General features: G+C 36.9%; 1 long non-coding RNA gene across 1 annotated transcript in view; it reads left to right on the top strand.

Moving 5' to 3' along the window:
• The window catches only part of LOC139184827 (uncharacterized), a 108275-nt gene extending 87039 nt beyond the window's left edge, over positions 1 to 21236 (top strand). The window contains exon 3 of the long non-coding RNA XR_011568341.1: positions 20886 to 21236. This is a non-coding gene — a long non-coding RNA (uncharacterized lncRNA). The remainder of the gene's footprint in view (positions 1 to 20885) is intronic.
• Positions 21237 to 22185: the final 949 nt, after the last annotated feature.

Raw genomic sequence — 22185 nt, 5'->3', positions numbered from 1 at the left:
AGAGGAACTAGAGTTCAAATTTCCAGCATCCATTGGATCATCAAAAAGCAAGAGAGTTCTAGAAAAACATCTGCTTCTGCTTTATTGACTACACCAAAGTCTTTGTGTGTATCACAACAAACTGGAAAATTCTTAAAGATGTGGGAATACCTGACCACCTTACCTGCCTTCTGAGAAATCTGCATAGGTCAAGAAGCAACAGTTAGAGCTGGACATGGGACAACAGACTGGTTCCAATGGGGAAAGGAATATGTCAAGGCTGTATATTGTCACCTTGCTTATTTAATTATATGCAGAGTATATCATGAGAAATGCTGGGCTGGATGAAGCACAAGCTGGAATCAAGATTGCTGGGAGAAATATCAATAACCTCAGATATGCAGATGGTACCACAGATATGGCAGAAATCAAAGAAGAACTAAAGAGCCTCTTGATGAGGAAAGAGGAGAGTGAAAAAGCTGGCTTAAATTCAGTATTCAGAAAACTAAGATCATGGCATCTGGTGCCATTACTTCATGGGCAAATAGATGGGGAAACAGTGACAGACTTTATTTTCTTGGGCTCCAAAATCACTGCAGATGGTGAGTGCAGCCATGAATTTAAAAGACGCTTGCTCCTTGAAAGAAAAGTTATGATGAACCTTGACAACTTATTAAAAAGCAGAGACTTTGCCAACATAGGTCCATCTAGTCAAAGCTATGGTCTTTTCAGTAGCCATGTATGGATGTGAGAATTGGGCTATAAAGAAAGCTGAGTGCTGAAAAGTTGATGCTTTTGAACTGTGTGTGGTGTTGGAGAATACTCTTGAGAGTCCCTTGGAACTGCATGGAAATCCAGCTAGTTCATCCTAAAGGAAATCAGTCCTGAAAATTCATTGAAAGGACTGATTTTAAAGCTGAAACTCCAATACTTTGGCCACCTGATGTGAAGAACTGACTCATTGGAAAAGACCCTGATGCTGGGAAAGATTGAAGGTGGGAGGAGAAGGGGACGACAGAGGCTGAGATGGTTGGATGGCATCACCAACTCACTGAACATGAGTTTGAGTGAACTCTGGGAGTTGGTGATGGACAGGGAGGCCTGGCGTGCTGCAGTCCATGGGGTCACAAAAAGTCAAACAGGACTGAACGACTGCTGCTGCTGCTAAGTCGATTCAGTCGTGTCTGACTCTGTGCGACCCCATAGACGGCAGCCCACCAGGCTCCCCCGTCCCTGGGATTCTCCAGGCAAGAACACTGGAGTGGGTTGCCATTTCCTTCTCCAATGCATGAAGGTGAAAAGTGAAAATGAAGCCGCTCAGTCGTGTCCGACTCTTCACAACCCCATGGACTGCAGCCTGCCAGGCTCCTCCATCCATGGGATTTTCTAGGCAAGAGTACTGGAGTGGGGTGCCATTGCCTTCTCCGGACTGAAGGACTAAACTGATCTAAACTGAGAGTCACTTCAAACTTAATATATAAAAAAATTTAGCTCTTCCTGTTCCCTGTGATACTTTCCTTTACCTGTGTTCCCTTTCTTATTTGTTCAAGCCCCCAAACTGCCTATTGTTCTTCAATTATTTATCTCACCTTAATATCTCATGACTGATTTCTATGGATTCAACATTCTAAATACTTCTTAAAATGACCCTCTGGTCTCTATTCTCACCTCAGTTTAGGTTGTGATTATTGTCTTTTTCAAGGATGGTGCAATGTCCTTTCAACTGATTTCCTTGTCCCCAGTTATGGCCTCTTCCTAATCATTCTCTAAATAGTAGCCAGAGACTCTTAGCGACCCCATAGACTGCAGCCCACCAGGCTCCTCCATCCATGGGATTTTCCAGGCAAGAGTACTGGAGTGGGGTGCCATTGCCTTCTCCCAGAGTGATCTTAATGTAACTCAAAGTTCATAGTGCTGCTCTCTCACTAAAAGAGCTTCAGTGACTTTAGTTACTGTTAGAATAAAATCTAACCACTTTCACATAGGCTAAGTGTGAGATTTGTCTGTAAGCCTGTCTCTTTTCAGCTCTCGACTCTGCCCTCACACACGCTTCACAATGCTGCTAAGATTACTTTGTTAGTTCTTTGAACATGTACCTTTAGCCTTTACCTCCAGGGCTTCATATGCATTTCACCTCACTTCATGCCTCATTAAGTCCTCCTAAGTCTCCGTGTTTCAATTGAATGCCATGCCATGGGAGTGAATAGTGCTCTCATGTCCCAGTTTTAGGTTCTCCCTATTCAGGTAATAGCAACACGCTCCTGAAGCTTAATTTATTTATTTTGGACACACAGCACATGGGACCTTAGTTCCCTTACCAGGGGTCAAATCTGTGCCCCTTGCATTGGAAGCATGGAGTCTTAACCACTGGACTGCCTGGGAAATCCCAATTTTATTTGTGTATATCTCCTCAGTTATAACTCAGTGAAGGCAAGGTCCTTATCTGTATTCATCAGTATATCCCCAAGTCTAGTCTAGTGTCTAATGGGATGTAGCTACCTAAGATTCATGTCATGAAGCCAGTAGTTTGAGGATAATGGGCAATATATCTGGTCTTATTTTTCATGACAGCATGCTACCCCATACTCATGCCCACATACTAAAAAAGTGCATGATTATACAAAAACAACGGAGAAGGCAATGGCACCCCACTCCAGTACTCTTGCCTGGAAAATCCCATGGATGGAGGAGCCTGGTGGGCTACAGTCCATGGGGTTGCTAAGAGTCGGACACGACTGAGCGACTTCATTTTTACTTTTCCCTTTCATGCATTGGAGAAGGAAATGGCAACCCACCCCAGTGTTCTTGCCTGGAGAATCCCAGGGACGGGGGAGCCTGGTGGGCTGCCATCTATGGGGTCACACAGAGTCGGACACGACTGAAGCGACTTAGCAGCTGCAGCAGCATACAAAAACAAATGAAAATAAAAAACTTACTTGAGTATCTTCAGTGGAACTCAAATGTGAAAATATGTAAGATGAATGACTATTTTTGGATGCTATTTTCTTACTTATTTTGAAATCATTTGTTATCTTTAATAGCTGTAAGTTTAGAATCAGCTATATTTTTGTATCTCTGCTTAAAGTTATAGATACTTTATTACCAAAAGGGCAGAATACAAAGTGTCTAGTGTGTATAGATTTACCCAGCTCAATGCCTGGCACAAAATAAAATACACACAAAAATATGTGTTAAAATGTTTTTCTCTCTTTGGTCAAGCCATTCCTATTTTAAATTCTGCACTAACAGAATTCGTTGTCATATTGGAGGTGCTTAAGGTTACTTTGGTCAATAAAATATGTACATAGAATGACCTCTCTCATTGATCCAAAACCTATTAAAATGTGAAGAATTAACCTTTGAAGGTAAATTTTCACATTCTATGGTAGGTGCCCTACCTTTTTAATAAAGTATCCAGACCTATGTTTACTTTAAAATAGTTCTAAACTTTTTGGTTTTAGGACACTCTTTAACTATTAAATTCTAGTGAACTGTCCCAAAGGCTTTTGTTTATATGGATTATATCTAGCAATATTTATTTCCACTAGGAATAAAGAAAAGAATTTTTGAAATACCCAAGTTCTCTTTTATTAACTCTAAGAATCATGACATCATAGCTTGTCATACAAGCTCTAGAAAATTTCTCTGTACATATGTGAAACAACAAGAGTGCAAAGGCAAAATGAAGCCTTAGTATTACAAAAGAGCTTTGACCTCATGGATTCTCTGAGAGCGTCTTGGGGAAGCTAAGACATCTTGGATCACACTTTGAGAAATACTGTTTTAATATATTACCATTTGACACATTCTCAAGCATTGTAAACCTTTCTACATTTCCATAGCTTTGTGAGCATAATCTGTTGTAAGAAACACTTGAAAACTATTTCCTAAAGATACCCTAGGATATTAATAGTCTTACTATGGAAATACTGTTCTTCATTCCAATAAGCTGGAGAAAAACTCAAGCAAACCTCAAAGCCCTTCTGAATTGCAGGATTTCTCAGGACCTGAGTTTTGATAATTGGCATTAGGCATGTTTAACTAGGAGATATCATATTCAGGGTTCTTAAATTTGCTTTATTTGACTAAATTATTGTAGAACATCTTATGGGAATAATGGGGGCCTCCCTGGTGACTTAGACAGTAAAGAATCCACCTGAAATGTAGGAGAACTGGGGTTTGATCCCTAGTTTGGGAAGATCCATGGGAATAATGATATTAAGGGTAAAGAATAAAACAATCTGAAATGTATACAAGGTTGCCACTTTATTTTTCAAATCAGGGGCCTCTCACATTAATTATTTGCTTACTTTGTTTAAATATCATAATACAGATATCATACTTACGTATTTTTGTTTATTGATTGGAAGAGTGCACCTGTGTTTTGTGTATTAGTTAATCAAATTTCTATTTTGAAATATGCCAAGCAACTCATTTCATGACCTTTTCTAATCCATTTGTTTAAGTCTCCAACTATTTCATTATTCCCTCCATTTACCAACACTGCTGAAATGCTATCAGATCAGATCAGTCGCTCAGTCGTGTCCAACTCTTTGCGACCCCATGAATCGCAGCACGCCAGGCCTCCCTGTCCAGCACAACTCCCAGAATTCACTCAGACTCACGTCCATCGAGTCAGTGATGCCATCCAGCCATCTCATCCTCTGTCGTCCCCTTCTCCTCTTGCCCCCAATCCCTCCCAGCATCAGAGTCTTTTCCAGTGAGTTAACTCTTTGCATGAGGTGGCCAAAGTACTGGAGTTTCAGCTTTAGCATCATTCCTTCCAAAGAAATCCCAGGGCTGATCTCCTTCAGAATGGACTGGTTGCGTCTCCCTGCAGTCCAAGGGACTCTCAAGACTCTTCTCCAACACCACAGTTCAAAAGCATCAATTCTTCGGCGCTCTTGTGATTAAAGCTACAGCTGTTCTTTTTATCCTTCATCTTTAAATTTGCTTTTAATAACACAATCACTTGAAGGTTGAGAAACATTGAGTGAGTGGGGTAGGATATATTCTTACAGTAAGGGAGGCTTTTCTCCTCCCCCCTACATTGCTGTCTTCCTTGTAAACATTTATTCAGGTAGACAAGTTCTGTATATTAGGTAAGATGGAGGTGAAATATTATTCTCTGCCTCCTCTAGTTTTCATTTGCACTACTTGATCATGAACTTGAGTGAATTTTGGCAAATGACTCCAGATGGATGTACCTTAAATTTTTTCGGAATTTTAAATAACTTCTGATTCAAATCCATTTGAGAAATGATGGTTTAAAAAGAGCTAAATGATTTCATTTGCTGTGGGACTTCAGAGCTGTTCACTTGATAATGTGTGTTATCACTTTCCCAGAGAAGGGTAGAATATACAAAGTGCCCCAAAGTACCTAATGATGTAAAATTTAATAGGAGGATGTCTCAAAGTAGAGTGCTATAGAGTAACATTTTAGAAACAGCTGTTCTAGATTGAAGTGAGTTTTCTTCATATTGTTTAAGCATGGGGAAAGTTTGTGGGTTTTCCTGTACTTTGTTTTAATTTGTTACACTTTTAGAAATAGATTTTTAATTACCTTATTATACAGAGAAAGGTGTTGGGCTTCCCTGGTGGCTCAGTGGTAAAGAATCTGCCTGCAATGCAGGAACCACAGATGATATGGGTTCGATCCCTGAATTCGGAAGATCTGAAGGAGGACATGGCAACCCATTCCAGTATTCTTGCCTGGAGAATCCCCCTGGGCGGAGGAGCCTGGTGGGCTACAGTCCGTAGCATCTCAGAGTCAGACATGACTGAAGAGAGTAACATAGACAGGTGTTAGGAAAACTATTGTTTGATTCACTGGTATTTGCACATATTATAGAAATGAGAAGGGAGGAAATGTTCTAGGTTTTCAAGTCAAGTAACTATAATACCACTTAATTCAAAAAGAAAGCACTCCACTTATACTCCACGTTAGGCTAAAATCAGACTGATGAATAAGCACTTACTTTTGGAATCCCAGCTAAAGTGTGGCCAGCAATTTTCACTGAGTTGAATACACACAGGCTGATTTCAGGGTGATAAAGGGAATTGGTCCTCTTTCATAGTATCTACCAACAGAGCTTAAATCCAGCTGACTAGAGCCTGAGAACATGCTAGGGCACTTCATATTCAATACACAGCCCTATAAAGGGAAGAAAAATGAGTCTTGTCCAAAACTCTTACCTCAGCACCCACTGGCAAAAGTAAAATGTAAGCTGGGGACCAGGTCTCTTTGAAGCTGATTTTTTAAAAACTCCCTAACGGGCCTCTGGTGGTTACAGATATTGATCGTCAGAAAGTAATCTGTTCGGGTTTGGGGGCATGCCAGTACAAATTGTGGAATGCATTCCTTCCTCTCCAAGGACATGTTGAGCTTTTTACATTGTCTATACTGGTTCACTTGTCAGCTGCCTACCCTATTTGACATGAATTATTTTCTACCTTTTGTGAAAGTGTAGTTAAATATATTTAAAAAATAGTAAATTTTATTAATATAGAATCCTTAGCTTGAGTCAAAACATTCTTTTCATCTTTTTTAACCCTCATTTTTCTTCCATAATCATTATTTGATTCCCTCTGGCTGCCTGCTACTTATTTGTAGTAGTACCATTCATCCATTGAGACCTTTCCATCTGTCACACAGCTTTGCTTTCTTTCCCCAGAAGCTTTATTCTCCTACTATGCCGTGTTTACTTTTTTTTTTTTTTTTCCTTTTTTAGTCTTCTAGTTGAATTGAGCATTCTTTTGTGCAGGTGTTTTCACCTTTTTTTCTGTTATTGTTATTTTAAAAATGTAAACCAGGCAAAATTATGCCGAATTAGATAAAAATGACCCTCAGAAGGGGCATGTTTGCTAATCTTCAAAGATTGAAATAATTTAAAAAAATTCATTATGTCTTTGTTTTGATATGTAAAGGTAGAATTAGGGTAGATCCAATACAATTCTGACTGTTAAGTGAAGTGATAGGAATTGTTTGAATCAGTATTTGCATATGGGTCAACAGTGATACTGATATGTTACTCTCCATGTGTACATTTATATTTTTACTATGTGTGAGTGTTGATTAAAAGCTTGTTTACTGTGAATTTCCATGCTTAGATGTACTTAAACATAAAATTAACTTTCTGGGTTAACTCAAATTAATCTCTTAGGTTTGCAGATGACCAAGACCATATTTCTCAAACTGCCATTGTTTTACCTGGTGCTGAACCCACTTCCTAAGGGGATATATACTAAGTGAAAGGGACAGCTTTTGCTGTCAAGGGCCTCACAGTCTGTTTGAGGCGGGGCCGTATACTTACTTTTCTCTTAAAGTATCCAGGGCATTAGGAATATGTTTACTGATATATGATAGATAATGTTAGGATCATATCTGGTTAGTATCAGGAAAGAAAATAATTCTGAAGTATTTTACAGTAGTTTTTTAAGGTGATCAGAAGATAAATGGAAGGATGATACTAGCAATCCAGAAAGTAGTAGGTAGAGAGATATATGGGAGGGGTATAAGTAATTCAGAAATAGTGCAAACATTTTTTTGGAGAGAAATAAGAAATAAGAGATGTAACTGACAGCTGACTCTATCTCAGTCCCTTGAACAATCAAAGATAATGAGTCAGAGTCTTTGCCTATAAGAAATTCATAATCTAGTAATGGATATAAGAGAAATATATAAATCATTTTATTAAAACTTGAAAGGCTATTAGAGATATACTGATTTTTTTTTTCTTGAACTATGATAAAATATCTTATTTTCAGGAGAACCTTTGCTTGGAGAACAATATAAAAGCTATAGAACATATAAAAAGTAACTGACTGAGGGCCTTGTAGAGAAACCGAAGTAGGAAGGTTTTGAAGGGCTAAGATCTTAGAAAAAGGAAAACATATTGAGGCAAAATTGACATTCTCTGCCACTATTGTCCTTGAGAGATTTGCCAGTTCCTAAACATTGTAAGATGGGAGTCCAAGAAATCAAGAAAAATAAGCAGAGATTTTTGCAGTTTCATAGTGCTGAGGAACAAAAATAGGAGATCAAGTCCTGCCAAGGAGAAGGGACCTTGAAAAAAAAATCTAGATTTAGAGTTGAGAATCCAGGAAGTCTATGTTCTAGGGGTACGGGCAAATCAGAAATAGACCAGATCTCACAAATTTTGAAACCCAGTCTCAAATCATCTCACACTTAACTAACTAGATGATCTGTTCTCAAACTGCCTGCCTGGAAAAATATAACATGATACAGAGCCTTTAAATCTTTATATCTGAAATTCAACTGGCAAAAAAAAATACACATCCTAGCAGATAGAAGAAAAATGAACAAAATTCCAGAAAGAAATAAACAAATCAAAAAGAGCCACAGATCATGAAATACTGAAATTTAGGATACAAGATTTTAAAGTATATGCAATTAATGCTTTTAAGAAAATAAAAATTCCCTGGAGTACTTCACACAGAATGGACTCAATAAATAGGAATCAGATGAAAATTATAGAATTTTAAAATAAAGTCACTGAAAACAAGTGTAAATATTTGATGGGAGATTGTCTAAGTGGGCAATATCTATCATAATCACTCTGTATTCCCCACTACATGGTACTGAAACTGGTATGTGGTGGGGTAGTCACTGTATTATTTGTTGAATGAATGGGTGTTTAAATGTGTACAGCCAAGTGTGCTTAAAAAAAAATCACTGAAGTTAATCACTCAATATAAAAATATTTGAAGAAAAGAAAGAAAGGGAAGAAAAAACAAAACCATATGGAAAAAATAGAAAATGAAAAGCAAATTGTTAGACTAAACCTAACCCTATTGATTATCATACAAATTGTCATTCAAGTCCATAGTTAACTGACAATATAGTAATTGATGAAACAATTAAAACATGTATAAGTATGTAGAAAACTTAAAGAATAAATCTATTAAATTGTCCTAATTTCTATACCATATACTAGACTATAGAACAAGCCTCTTGGGAATCAGCAGACCTACACTGAAAGAAATACTAAAGGGATTCTTTAGGTAGAAGGTAAATATTATCAGGAAAAAAGGGCAAAGATGTATAAAGGATTAAAGTGCAATGAAAATGATGAAAATGTGGTTATTTTAAAACGTTGTATACAACAAATGTATGCACTCTATATAACACATTAGAATGATAACACACATGGAGGAAGGATTAAGTTAACCTTGTATGAACCTTTTCTAAGAACCTGTTCTAAGTATTTGTTTATTTCCAGAAGGTCAGTTCAGTCAGTTCAGTTGCTCAGTCGTGTCCGACTCTCTGCGACCCCATGAATCGCAGCACGCCAGGCCTCCCTGTCCAGCACCAACTCCCAGAGTTCACCCAGGCTCACGTCCATCGAGTCAGTGATGCCATCCAGCCATCTCATCCTCTGTCATCCCCTTCTCCTCCTGCCCCCAATCCCTCCCAGCATCAGAGTCTTTTCCAGTGAGTCAACTCTTCGCATGAGGTGGCCAAAGTACTGGAGTTTCAGCTTTAGCATCATTCCTTCCAAAGAAATCCTAGGGCTGATCTCCTTCAGAATGGACTGGTTGGATCTTCTTGCAGTCCAAGGGACTCTCAAGAATCTTCTCCAACACCACAGTTCAAAAGCATCTATTCTTCGGCACTCAGCCTTCTTCACAGAGAGCTATTAATTTATAGTTAAAACATTTGCTGGTAATATCTTTGGTAATCTCTCAAAGAAATGTTTAAACAATGTGTAACTAATAGAAGAGAAAACAGGGTAATAAAAAATGCTTAGCTCAAAAAAACAAGAAAGAAAAATAGCAACAACAAAATGGATAAACACAAAGCAAATGTAACCTGGTAAGTTCATATTCAAATATATTAATAATTTTATTAAGGATAAACAGATTTAATTAAAAGACAAATGTCATTATAGGAAACAAAAATGCTATAATATGTAGTCCTTAAGAGACACACAATAAATAAAAGAACAAAAAAGGCAGAAGGCATGTATTAAAAACCGATTATAATTATTCTAATAAAAAGATTGTGGACTTCAAGGCAGTATATGTTTCTAAAGAATAAGATTTCATAGTGATTAAAGGATCCACTAGGAAAATAAAATATTTCTAAATTTATATACAGATAATAATATAGCATTAATATAGACAAAGCACAAACTAAAAGGATTATAACCAGAATACAGTATTTCAGAATCATATTTGGAGATTAAACCCACTTCTCAAACTGATAAAGTAAGGAGCTAAGAAATTAATATAACAGTAGAAGATATGAAAACCACAATTCACAGTATTACTTAATTAATCTATTTAAAATGTTGAATCCCCAAAAGCAAAATGTACATATTTCAATGAAGCAGTTTCAATACATTTTTCAAAGAACTGAACTTAAAATGTGTTCTCTAGCCATGGTGAAATCAAGGTTAAATTTATTTACAAAAGATATAATGAGAAAAGACCCAGATGTTTGGAATTATGCACTATGCCTCTAAACTATGAGTCAGAGAAAATATGAAGGGAATTTTGTGATTTGAGCAATAATGAGAATAATATATTAAAATCTATTGGATGTGGGAATTCTCTGGGAATCCAGAGGTTAGGATTCCATACTTGCACTGTGAGGGCCTGGGTTAAATCCCTGGTTGGGTAACTAAGATTTTTCAAGTTGTGCAATGTGGCAAGAAAAAAACAAACAAAGCCTATTCGATGAATCCAAACCCTGCTTAGAGAGAAATACATAGCAATAAAATGCATATATACAAAAAAATCTGAAAATCAATATCCTTGGTAGCCATCTCAGGAGACTTGAAAAATAAAGTAACTAAATGCAAAGAAAGAAAGAAAGAAAAGTAAAGAAAGTGAAGTTGCTCAGTCATGCCCGACTCTTTGTGACCCCATGGACAGTAGCCTGCACCAAGCTCTTCCGTCCATGGGATTTTCAAGGCAATAGTACCTGAGTGGGTTGCCGTTTCCTTCTCCAGGGAATCTTCCCAACCCAGGGATTGAACCCAGATCTCTCACACTGTAGACAGACACTTTACTGTTTGAGCCACCAGGGAAGTCCAAATGCAAAGAAAGTAGCAGTAAATAAATAATTGCAATATGAACCAAAATTAATAATGTAATAAACAAATGCAAAATTGCAAAGTCAGCACAGCCAGGGGTTGGTTCTTTGGAAAGAATACTAGGACTTATAGCTTTCCAAGATTGGTCAAGGGAAAAAAAAAAAGAAGATATAAGGTACCAATACTAGGAGCATAAAAAGGCACATCATTAGAGATCCTGATAATATGAATGATCAATCTTAATAATATGAGCATTATGTCAATAAAATTGAACATGTATATATGAAATTGAAATTCCTGGGAAACTTCTACTTATCAAACTAGATATAAAAACTAATATAATTATGTATATATAGTATTATATCTATTAAATAAACTGAACCTATAATTTAAAACCCTCCTAAGAAGAAAACTCTAGGCCTAGATAATCTTAACCGTAAAGAAAGACATAACAACCTTACACAAACTTTTCCAGTGTGGATAAAGATGGAACAATTTCTATCTCATAAATATGTATTTTAGGAGACTACCATAAAATTTATACTCAAAACTAACAAGTACTTTATAAGAAAAAGCAATCCTTTATTAAGATAGAGAAAAATTTTTAAACTAGTGTACACTCATAAAGTCCACCGACACATGAAAATTTTAAAACACAACAAAAAATGTTTATTTCAAGCAATGTTGTTCAATATTCAAACATTAAACTGTGTATTTTACTCTATTAACCATATAAAGGATAAAATCATATGATATACAAAAGGTGCAGGAAAACATTTAAAATTTCACACTGATTAATGATAAAAACTGTTAGTAACCTCAGAAGAGAAAAGCACTTTCTTAACCTAAGGCACTGATTCATTGGAAAAGACCCTGATGCTGGGAAAGATTGAAGGTGGGAGGAGAAGGGGATGACAGAGGATGAGATGGTTGGGTGCCATCACCAACTCAATGGACATGAGTTTGAGTAAGCTCTGGGAGTTGCTGATGTACAGGGAAGCCTGGCATACTGAAGTCCATGGGGTTGCAAAGAGTCGGACATGACTGAGCGACTGAACTGAACTGAACAAAGGCTTCAGCAAAACTTAAAATATTGGGGATAATAAATTGTCTACTAAGGTTCAACATATTCAATCTAGATCTAGATGATCTAGTGCTAACTAGATATACTTTCACAATGCATGATATGTGTACCAAAGTATGTAAAAGTAAAAAGACATTATAATAAGTTCTAATTGGAAACAATGCAAATGCCTATGTGCTATAGAATAAACAAATTGTGATGTGTGATGTATTTGTAAATATTTTAAGATAAATATTGATAAAATAAGAGAAAATGAGCAAACTAGTATATGGTTGAAACCCACAAACATAATACTGAGCAAAAGAAGCAAGACACAAAACAATTCAAAAAAGCAAGACACATGGTATATTTACTTTGAAATAGTTAATCAAAATGTATTCTTATGATTTTTTCACTTTCCTGAATGTATGTTTATTATGGACTCAATTGTATTCCTTCAAAATTCTTATGTTGGAACCCTAACCATCAATGTGTTCGTATTTGGAGGTGGGGTGTTAGGGAGATAATTGGGTTTAATTGAGGTCATGAGGGTGGTGGCCTCAGGATGGGATAAGTATCCTCATAAGAGACCAGAGGGCTTTCTGTGTCTCCCTGCCATGTTAGGACATGACAAGAAAGTCAGCATCTGCAATCCAGAAGAGAGTCTTCTTTAGAACCTCAATAGGCTGATAACCCTCATCTCAGAATTCTGGCCTCCAGAACTATGAGGAAATAAATGTCTGTTCTTTAAGCCCACTCTGTCTATGGTATTTAGTTATGGCAGCCTGAGCTAACTGAGACATATTTTACTTCTATAAAAAGTTTACTTAGAAAGTAGAAAAATATATTCTGACAAGATTTAGAAGTGGTAGAAAGGTACAAGTATTGGCAAGGAGCAGATATATTTCTATATATTTCTATATCATAGAAATAATACTTTGACTAATTCTTAAAGAAAGAGCACAAGAAGTATGAAGTAGAGAGGAACCTCTCTACTTAGAAATGAGTGATGGTACAGAACTAGGGATGTCAGCTTAGAACTTTATATTTTATATGCATGAAATATACAATTGCTATAAATTATTATACCTGAGTAGGAGCTGTCCATGAAGAAAGGACTGGATGCACACTGGAGACAAGGACATCTCATGGAGCACTGCTATAACAGTTCAAACACAATGTTGATTCTGTTGAGTTTACTCTGTATAAATAATTTTGATTTATGTTCTGTATAGATCTTTGGTGTTTGTTTTTATTTTTATTTATTTTTTTAAATTTTATTTTATTTTTAAACTTTACATAATTGTATTAGTTTTGCCAAATATCAAAATGAATCCGCCACAGGTATACATGTGTTCCCCATCCTGAACCCTCCTCCCTCCTCCCTCCCCATACCATCCCTCTGGGTCGTCCCAGTGCACTAGCCCCAAGCATCCAGTATCGTGCATCGAACCTGGACTGGCATCTCGTTTCATACATGATATTTTACATGTTTCAATGCCATTCTCCCAAATCTTCCCACCCACTCCCTCTCCCTCTCCCATAGAGTCCATAAGACTGTTCTATACATCAGTGTCTCTTTTGCTGTCTCGTACACTGGGTTATTGTTACCATCTTTCTAAATTCCATATATCACTTTATACCTTTGCTCTGTGTCCTATTTAATGATCCCAAAGTACTTTATAATAATATATATCTCCTTGATATAATGGACATTTCCTTGAGAACTAAGAAATTGTCAAAATTACAAGGACATTGTTAATATTTAAGCTCTTAGGACCCTAACTGAGAATACTACTGCTATTAGAAACTAGGTTTTTTTTTAATGTTTGAGTTTTATAGAAATGTTTCAGTTTCTTTAATTAATTTTTATTACAGTATAGTTGCTTTATTTTTTAAATTTTATTATTATTATTATTATTTTACTTTACAATATTGTATTGGTTTTGCCATACATCAACATGCATCCACCACGGGTGTACATGTGTTCTCCAGCCTGAACCCCCCTCCCACCTCCCTCCCTGTACCATCCCTCTGGGTCATCCCAGTGCACCAGCCCCAAGCTTCCTGTATCCTGCATTGAACCTGGACTGGCAATTCATTTCTTATATGATATTATACATGCCATTCTCCCAAATCATCCCCCCCATCCCTCTCCCACCGAGTCCAAAAGACTGTTCTATACATCTGTGTCTCTTTTGCTGTCTCGCATACAGGGTTGTCGCTACCATCTTTCTAAATTCCATATATATGCGTTAGTATACTGTATTGGTGTTTTTCTTTCTGGCTTACTTCACTCTGTATAATAGGCTCCAGTTTCATCCACCTCATTAGAACTGATTCAAATGAATTCTTTTTAATGGCTGAGTAATACTCCATTGTGTATATGTACCACTGCTTTCTTATCCATTCATCTGCTGATGGACATCTAGGTTGCTTCCATGTCCTGGCTATTATAAACAGTGCTGCAATGAACATAGGGGTACACGTGTCTCTTTCAATTCTGGTTTCCTCAGTGTGTATGCCCAGCAGTGGGATTGCTGGATCATAAGGCAGTTCTATTTCCAGTTTTTTAAGGAATCTCCACATTGTTCTCCATAGTGGCTGTACTAGTTTGCATTCCCACCAACAGTGTAAGAGGGTTCCCTTTTCTCCACACCCTCTCCAGCATTTATTGCTTGTAGACTTTTGGATTGCAGCTATTCTGACTGGCGTAAAATGGTACTTCATTGTGGTTTTGATTTGCATTTCTCTGATAATGAGTGATGTTGAGCATCTTTTCATGTGTTTGTTAGCCATCTGTATGTCTTCTTTGGAGAAATGTCTATTTAGTTCTTTGGCCCATTTTTTGATTTGGATCATTTATTTTTCTGGAATTGAGCTGCAGGAGTTGCTTGTATATTTTTGAGATTAGTTGTTTGTCAGTTGCTTCATTTGCTATTATTTTCTCCCATTCTGAAGGCTGTCTTTTCACCTTGCTTATAGTTTCCTTTGTTGTGCAGAAGTTTTTAATTTTAATTAGGTCCCATTTGTTTATTTTTGCTTTTATTTCCAATATTCTGGGAGGTGGGTCATAGAGGATCCTGTTGTGATGTATGTTGGAGAGTGTTTTGCCTATGTTCTCCTCTAAGAGTTTTATAGTTTCTGGTCTTATGTTTAGATATTTAGTCCGTCTTGAGTTTATTTTTGTGTATGGTGTTAGAAAGTGTTCTAGTTTCATTCTTTTACAAGTGGTTGACCAGTTTTCCCAGCACCACTTGTTAAAGAGATTGTCTTTAATCCATTGTATATTCTTGCCTCCTTTGTCAAAGATAAGGTGTCCATATGTGCATGGATTTATCTCTGGGCTTTCTATATTTGATCCATTGATCTATATATCTGTCTTTGTGCCAGTACCATACTATCTTGATGTCTGTGGCTTTGTAGTAGAGCCTGAAGTCAGGCAGGTTAATTCCTCCAGTTCCATTCTTCTTTCTCAAGATTGCTTTGGCTATTTGAGGTTTTTTGTATTTCCATACAAATTGTGAAATTATTTGTTCTAGCTCTGTGAAAAATACCATTGGTAGCTTGATAGGGATTGCATTGCATCTATAGATTGCTTTGGGTAGTATACTCATTTTCAGTATATTGATTCTTCCGATCCATGAACACGGTATGTTTCTCCATCTATTAGTGTCCTCTTTGATTTCTTTCATCAGTGTTTTATAGTTTTCTATGTATAAGTCTTTAGTTTCTTTAGGTAGATATATTCCTAAGTATTTTATTCTTTTAGTTGCAATGGTGAATGGAATTGTTTCCTTAATTTCTCTTATTTTCTCATTTGTTGTGTTAGTTTCCACTCTACAGCAAAATTAATCAGCCACACATATACATATATCCCCTCCCCTTTGGACTTCCTTCCCATTCAGGTCACCACAGTACTTCAAATAGAGTTCCCTGTGCTATGCAGTATGTTCTCAATAGTTATCTATTTTATGCATTAGTATCAATAGTATATATATATATCAGTCCCAATCTGCCAATTCCCCCATCCACCCCTTTTTCCCCTTGGTATCCATACATTTGTTCTCTATGTCTGTATCTCTATTTCTGCTTTGTGAATAGGATCATCTGTTGAAGTAGACATATATCTTGAAGATTTGGTCACTATGATTATTGCCATTGTCCTTAATGTGTGTGGAAGCACACAACAGAGGAAACCTAGAACTCTGAGCAATAAAAAGATGTATTTGTCCTAGAACAGAAAAATTTAGGGGCACAAAGGAGTCCTATAAAAGTTTTATCAAAGCTGCCTGGAGGTAGAACTGAATTGGTAGAAAGTTGACTTGATATGTCTAAGTTAGAGGTATGTTGACTTCTTAAAGTATTTCTATGGTTTCTACAATGGTGATCGCCTTTGCTGATTAGATTCTGACAGATAAAATAAGGTGATATAGGATTTATTTAATAATAAGACTATGAAAACATATAGATATGAAGAATGCCTGAAAACAGGAGAGAGCTAGAGATCTCCTTGTGGTAAGTGTTGCTTTCCTGACTTTCAAGTTCCTTACACAAAAATACTTAATAACCAATGCATCTACCTTCCAGAATGAGGACCCATCACATTCTTTAAGCGGCCAACTCTGAGTCTTTCTAATCACAGGTAGAGAGTTGAAATAAATCTTTCTGATTGTGTAGACTTTCAGCATTCTCCTGGGGAAATTCTGTAGAATGACTTGAATTAGAGGTCAGTTGGAGGCACTGAGTGGATCTGACCATCCTAAGTAGAATTTGGCTTCAGACCTGAAGTCCTGCCCCCAATGCGATCATTTATTAGGCACAATATGTCAACATAATCTGGGTCAGCTGACTAATTTCTTCCCACTGTGGTAGATTCACCTGTCTGTCCAGCCAGAAGATTGACTGTCACAAAAAGGAATTCAATGAAGATTTGTTAAATAATTGAACAAGTTGGGCAAAATGATCATGGAATATATCTTCCTAGGAAGGAAACTGAAGGCTTTGAAGACACAGTTGATGTTTTCATGCCTTTTTCCAATCTAAAGTCATTTTTTTTTGATAGCTAAAGGGAATACGCTATCAAGAAAGAAAAATCTACAATATTATTTTTGTGGTCCGTGGATGATGGTTATAGAGTTCTTCTTAGAACACAAGGAAGAATATATTTTGCAATAGACTTACTGGTCTGATTTTAAAAAGTTAGCCTTTGAGAAAGATAAATAATTCTAATGAATATTTTGAAAACTGGATACTATTCAGTTTAATAAGCACAATAATATACATATTAATGAAATCATAGAAATAAGTATGTATAATTTGTACAGCCTAGTAAATAAAAAATATGAAAATACATCAAGTGCTCAGTAATTCCAAGGAAGAAACAACAAAGGAAAAAATCAGGACAAAGAATAATGAATAATTTTTGCAGATATTTATACATATGTAATTGGAGAAGGAAATGGCAACCTACTCCAGTGTTCTTGCCTGGAGAATCCCAGGGACGGGGAAGCCTGGTGGGTCGCTGTCTATGGGGTCACACAGAGTTGGACACGATTGCAGCAGCTTAGCAGCATACATATGCAATCACATATATACACATACAAATGGCACATATGCATATATGCATATGTCATAATCAACCATATTTTATATATAATGTTAAAATAATTAAAGTAATATAATATTATTGGTATGACCAAAACTGATTTGTTTGCACTTATGAATGGGGCTTCCCTGGTGGCTCACATGGTAAAGAATCCGCCTGCAACATATGGGATGCAGGTTCAGCCCCTGTGTTGGAAAGATCCCCTGTAGAAGGAAATGGCAACTCCAGTATTCTTGCCTGGAGAATTCCATGGACAGAGGAGCCTGGTGGGCTACAGTTCATGGAGTTGCAAAGAGTTGGACATGACCGAGTGACTAACACACACAAAGGCTTATACGTAAGTGGATGACCAAACCTTTTTTATAAGAAACATATAACTTGCAGCATTTGACATTGAAAAAGTATGTTTATATGTAACTTTGTATATGTGTGTATGAATCCACAGACTGGCCAAAAGGAAAGTGTGTCTTAAACTTTCCTATTATCAATAATAGGGCTGGTCCAATGGCAGAGTCAGTGGTGAAAAATGGCCCCATTATTATATACGAAAATTCTGATTACATTTGGTGTGTCTTTACTCTCATAGTTTCTCATAAGAGTGAGAAAGCAGTGTGATAAATTCTACTGTTCTTGAATAAGAACTTTTACATAAAGTAGAAGTCAAATCAACTTTGAGAGAAAATCATATTTTTATATTAGAATTTTAAATAGTGAGATGATTATATAGCCAAATATGATAACCTTACAATTCCAGTTAGTAAAGTTCAGGAAGTTCAGAGAAATATATAATTCCATGTTCAGGCTCTCTAAATATGAATACAGTTAAAAATAATGATGGGTTGAAAAAAGAAATTTTGATTTATAAACTTGTAAAAATTAAAAAATTTTTTTTTGGCTGTGCTGGGTCTTTGTTGCTGTGCTGGCTTTTTCTAGCTGCAGTGAGCAGAGGCCACCTTATAGTTGCACAGCACAGGCTTCTTCTTGTTGTGAGTTCTTTTGCTGCAGAGCATGCGTTCTAGGACGCAAGGGCTTCAGTAGTTGTGGGTCGTGGGCTCTAGAGCACAGGCTTAGCAGTTGCAGTTCAGGCCTTAGTTGATCTGCGGCATGGGAGATTTTCCTGGAACAGGAATCGAACCTGTGTCTCCTACATTGGCAGATGGAGCAGAAATGATTATTATCATAATCTGACAAATAAAGAAACTGAGACTTAAGGTGATTATGTAATTTGTACACTCAGTAACCAGTAATCTGTAGGTGATAGTGGTGTATCACTGAAATTGTTGAAAATCAAACTATTCTGAATTGTAGCTCTGGGAAACAAAGAACTAGAAACCAACTCAAGATGGCCTGTGTGCCTTTTAGAAGGTTGGCAGTAAATGTGGCACCAAACTCTGGATCCAATCAAATGTTTGGTACTGTCCAACCTTCCATATGGTTGGGAGGTCTGGATCTGTCACAGATGTCGCAGGCAGCTTCCCGCATCACCTGCAAGACATATGTGACAAAAATGGGAAAGCAAGATTACTAAAAGTATGTCTCCAGCTGGGCCTGTAGCTGTGAAGCAAAGATCAGCACAGCAGCAAGCATGGGAACTGGGCAAACATCGGGGGTGGTTCACTTTAAGGCCCTGAGTCAGCTGCTCAACAGTGAACTGAAATAGGGCACTGCAAGAAGGCTGGGCTGGCAGGAGAAAAGCTCCAAGGACACACTGAATCGCAACTTCTAACAATGTGGCATGGCTGTGCAAACAACATCAGACAGGCCAAACTTAAATGCAAAAAATCAAAGACTGAGTGACTCATTTTGGGCAAATGTGTCTGGCAGCCTAGAAGGAGGAAAGGCAGGGCTGCAAGTACAATATGCTCTACAGACAGAGGAGAGAGTCCCAGCCCAAAGACACTTTCCATGTGTACAAAGTGTGGAAAATCTGAGACATGCACTGGGCTCTTCAGCCACATTCTCACCCTTGGAAAGCAATCAGCCAGCAGAAAAAAATCTCCAATTTAAATGACGGCAAAATGTATGCTTGGAATTATCTGACCAAATTAGCAACTGAGATATTCTAGGGACTTAATTTGCACATTGAGTTTTAATAGTATTATATTTGTATAGCAGATTATATAACCAAAAATGTTAATGGGAAAATGATTTTATTTGACTGGGAAATTGGCACTCTGGCTAATTGTCTGAAAAGGAGCCAATTTTAAAATTCAGATGCTGTTTGAATGAATTGGGATTGGCTGAATTAGGATTTATTGTGTAAAAGACACAGTTTTTAAAAATAGCCTAAGGAAAGAAAAGAGGGCTCAATGAACTAAGTTTGTTCATTAGTTCATCAAACTAAGTTTGTGTACTTCATCATGTTCTGGGATGAATTTCAGGGTGGAACAAATGAGACCATCAGAGAGGACTATTGTGGTGGGGGTAGGGGTGGAAGATGAATAAATGCTCTGAGATGGGTATGCAATATAGATGTGTGTGTGTTCAGAGTAAATAGAAGAGTGGCTTGTCATCTGTCTGCCATTTAGCCAAATAGCAAATCTCTACTAAAACGTTTGATTACCTTTTTATAAATGACTTCCAGTTTTATATGCTTATTTTATGCAGATTAGAATTCAGTTGCCACACATATTTAGGAATGGCTATGTTTTCAGTACGATATTTAGAGTACTTGAAACATTAAGAAGATTCAAAGTCTGCAATTAATGATGGTGATGACTTTTCTTATTATGAAATGTATTAGCTGTAGCTGACCAAAACTAAAAAAGAAACAAGACTGAGGGCAGTTAATTTTATCGGAGAAAGCTTTGCTAATAAAAAAACTATTAATTGTTTTTAGAATATCCCCTTTCTTAGCCAGTTGTAATGATCTTATGCTTGCTTAACCCCACCCCCTTTTCCTGAAGAAGCACAGGCCTTGTAACAGTCAAAACTGCCCTCTATTCATGAGGGTACAAGCCCTTCTTATTGCATGCCTTCAGGATTTGGTAAGCACAAGATTTCCCTAGAAAGCCAGGCCTTTTCTTCTCCACCCCACCCCCTATCAGCCCTACTTCTTAAGACAACATCTTCAAGTTGCCATAGACCAACTGTGAGTGTTAAATGAATGTCTTTGACAGGAGCTAAGTCTTTTGGGCATTGAAATAAGGTTTTCTTCCTCTTTTGGCATGTGAAGATTGAGAGTGTGCTTTGACACCAGTAGCAGAGGATGTGAGCAAAGCGACTTTCAGAACATCAAAAGTGTCAGCAGAAGAAAAAATCAGCACAAGTAGAAAGCATCAAGGTAATTTCCCCACCTCTAGTATTCCATGAAGTCAGTCAGCTTATTGCCACTCTTGGCGGACAGAGCCTCCTTCTCTGTTGTTAAATGCCACATAACTGTCTGTCAGCCTCTAGGGCTGTTCCATTCTCTTATATGGAAACACAAAAGTGGAAACAAAAGCAGCAATGTATTGAGCTCAAGTAAAATGAAAAAAAATGTCCTACTTCATTCACAAATATATATTTTGTGGGTATTTTCCACAAATATCATAGCCAGAATTCCTATTACGTTTATCAAATTTCTTCAAGAGATGAAAAAATCCATTTCTATGTGGAGAAGTGTTTCTCCTATTTTTATGTTGTTTTTATTTTAGATTTGGAACTGAAAAAATATGGTTATACTTCTGCATTTTTGAATGTATTAAAGATTTCATTGCTAATGCTAAAATTTCTTAAAGTTGTTATTAATATATGATATATCCAAATGAAAGTATTCTTATCATAAGTGTAGAACTTATTGGAAATAAGTGAATTATTTCCAATTGCACATCCATGAAGCCAGTACCCAAGTTAAGCAACAGAAACTTACTCATGCTAAGTTTTCCAATAGTTGCATTTTCCAAATGCTTTCATTTCAGTGGCTTTTCAAATCTTGAGAAAAGAAAAAAACTGTCTCCTTAGAATGCCAACACCTGTACTCAAGCATTCATCTTTCTCCATATATTCTCTAATAGCATCATCAAATATTTTTATTAATGTTTAATTCATTGCACATAGCAACCTGTATAACTATAGGGAAGGACATAAATTAGCATTGCAGAGTATGAACATTTGCTACATGGCAAAACTGTTCTTTTTGGCAACCGTTTTGCATTTTTAAAGCCACAAGAACCCTGCTTAACAGAACTCCAAACAGAGAAACAGCAAAGTGAGGGGAAGGTGCTAAATGATGAAGGGCTGAGGGGTTAAAATCATCGCTGGGTGATTTCACCACTGTTGCCCCATATTCATACTCTCAGCAAATGAATGAGGAGAGTTCCATGTGGGATTACAAACTTGCTGGGAATGGCTGAGAATCCTTCTGCTTTGCTGGAGTTTGTAAGTAGTTTCTAAGAACTGATTTCTGCGCAAGTGAAATTGATTGGGTTGTTGTATTTTCCTTCTGGCAAGAACTGTTTTAATCTCTGCATATCCCTCTCCCTGTTCTCTTTGGT

The sequence above is a fragment of the Bos indicus genome, chromosome 9 (assembly GCF_029378745.1).
Source record: "Bos indicus isolate NIAB-ARS_2022 breed Sahiwal x Tharparkar chromosome 9, NIAB-ARS_B.indTharparkar_mat_pri_1.0, whole genome shotgun sequence".
Lineage (NCBI taxonomy): Eukaryota > Metazoa > Chordata > Mammalia > Artiodactyla > Bovidae > Bos > Bos indicus.
Note: the sequence above shows the minus strand (reverse complement) of the source record. Positions and strands in the feature narration are given on the sequence as shown.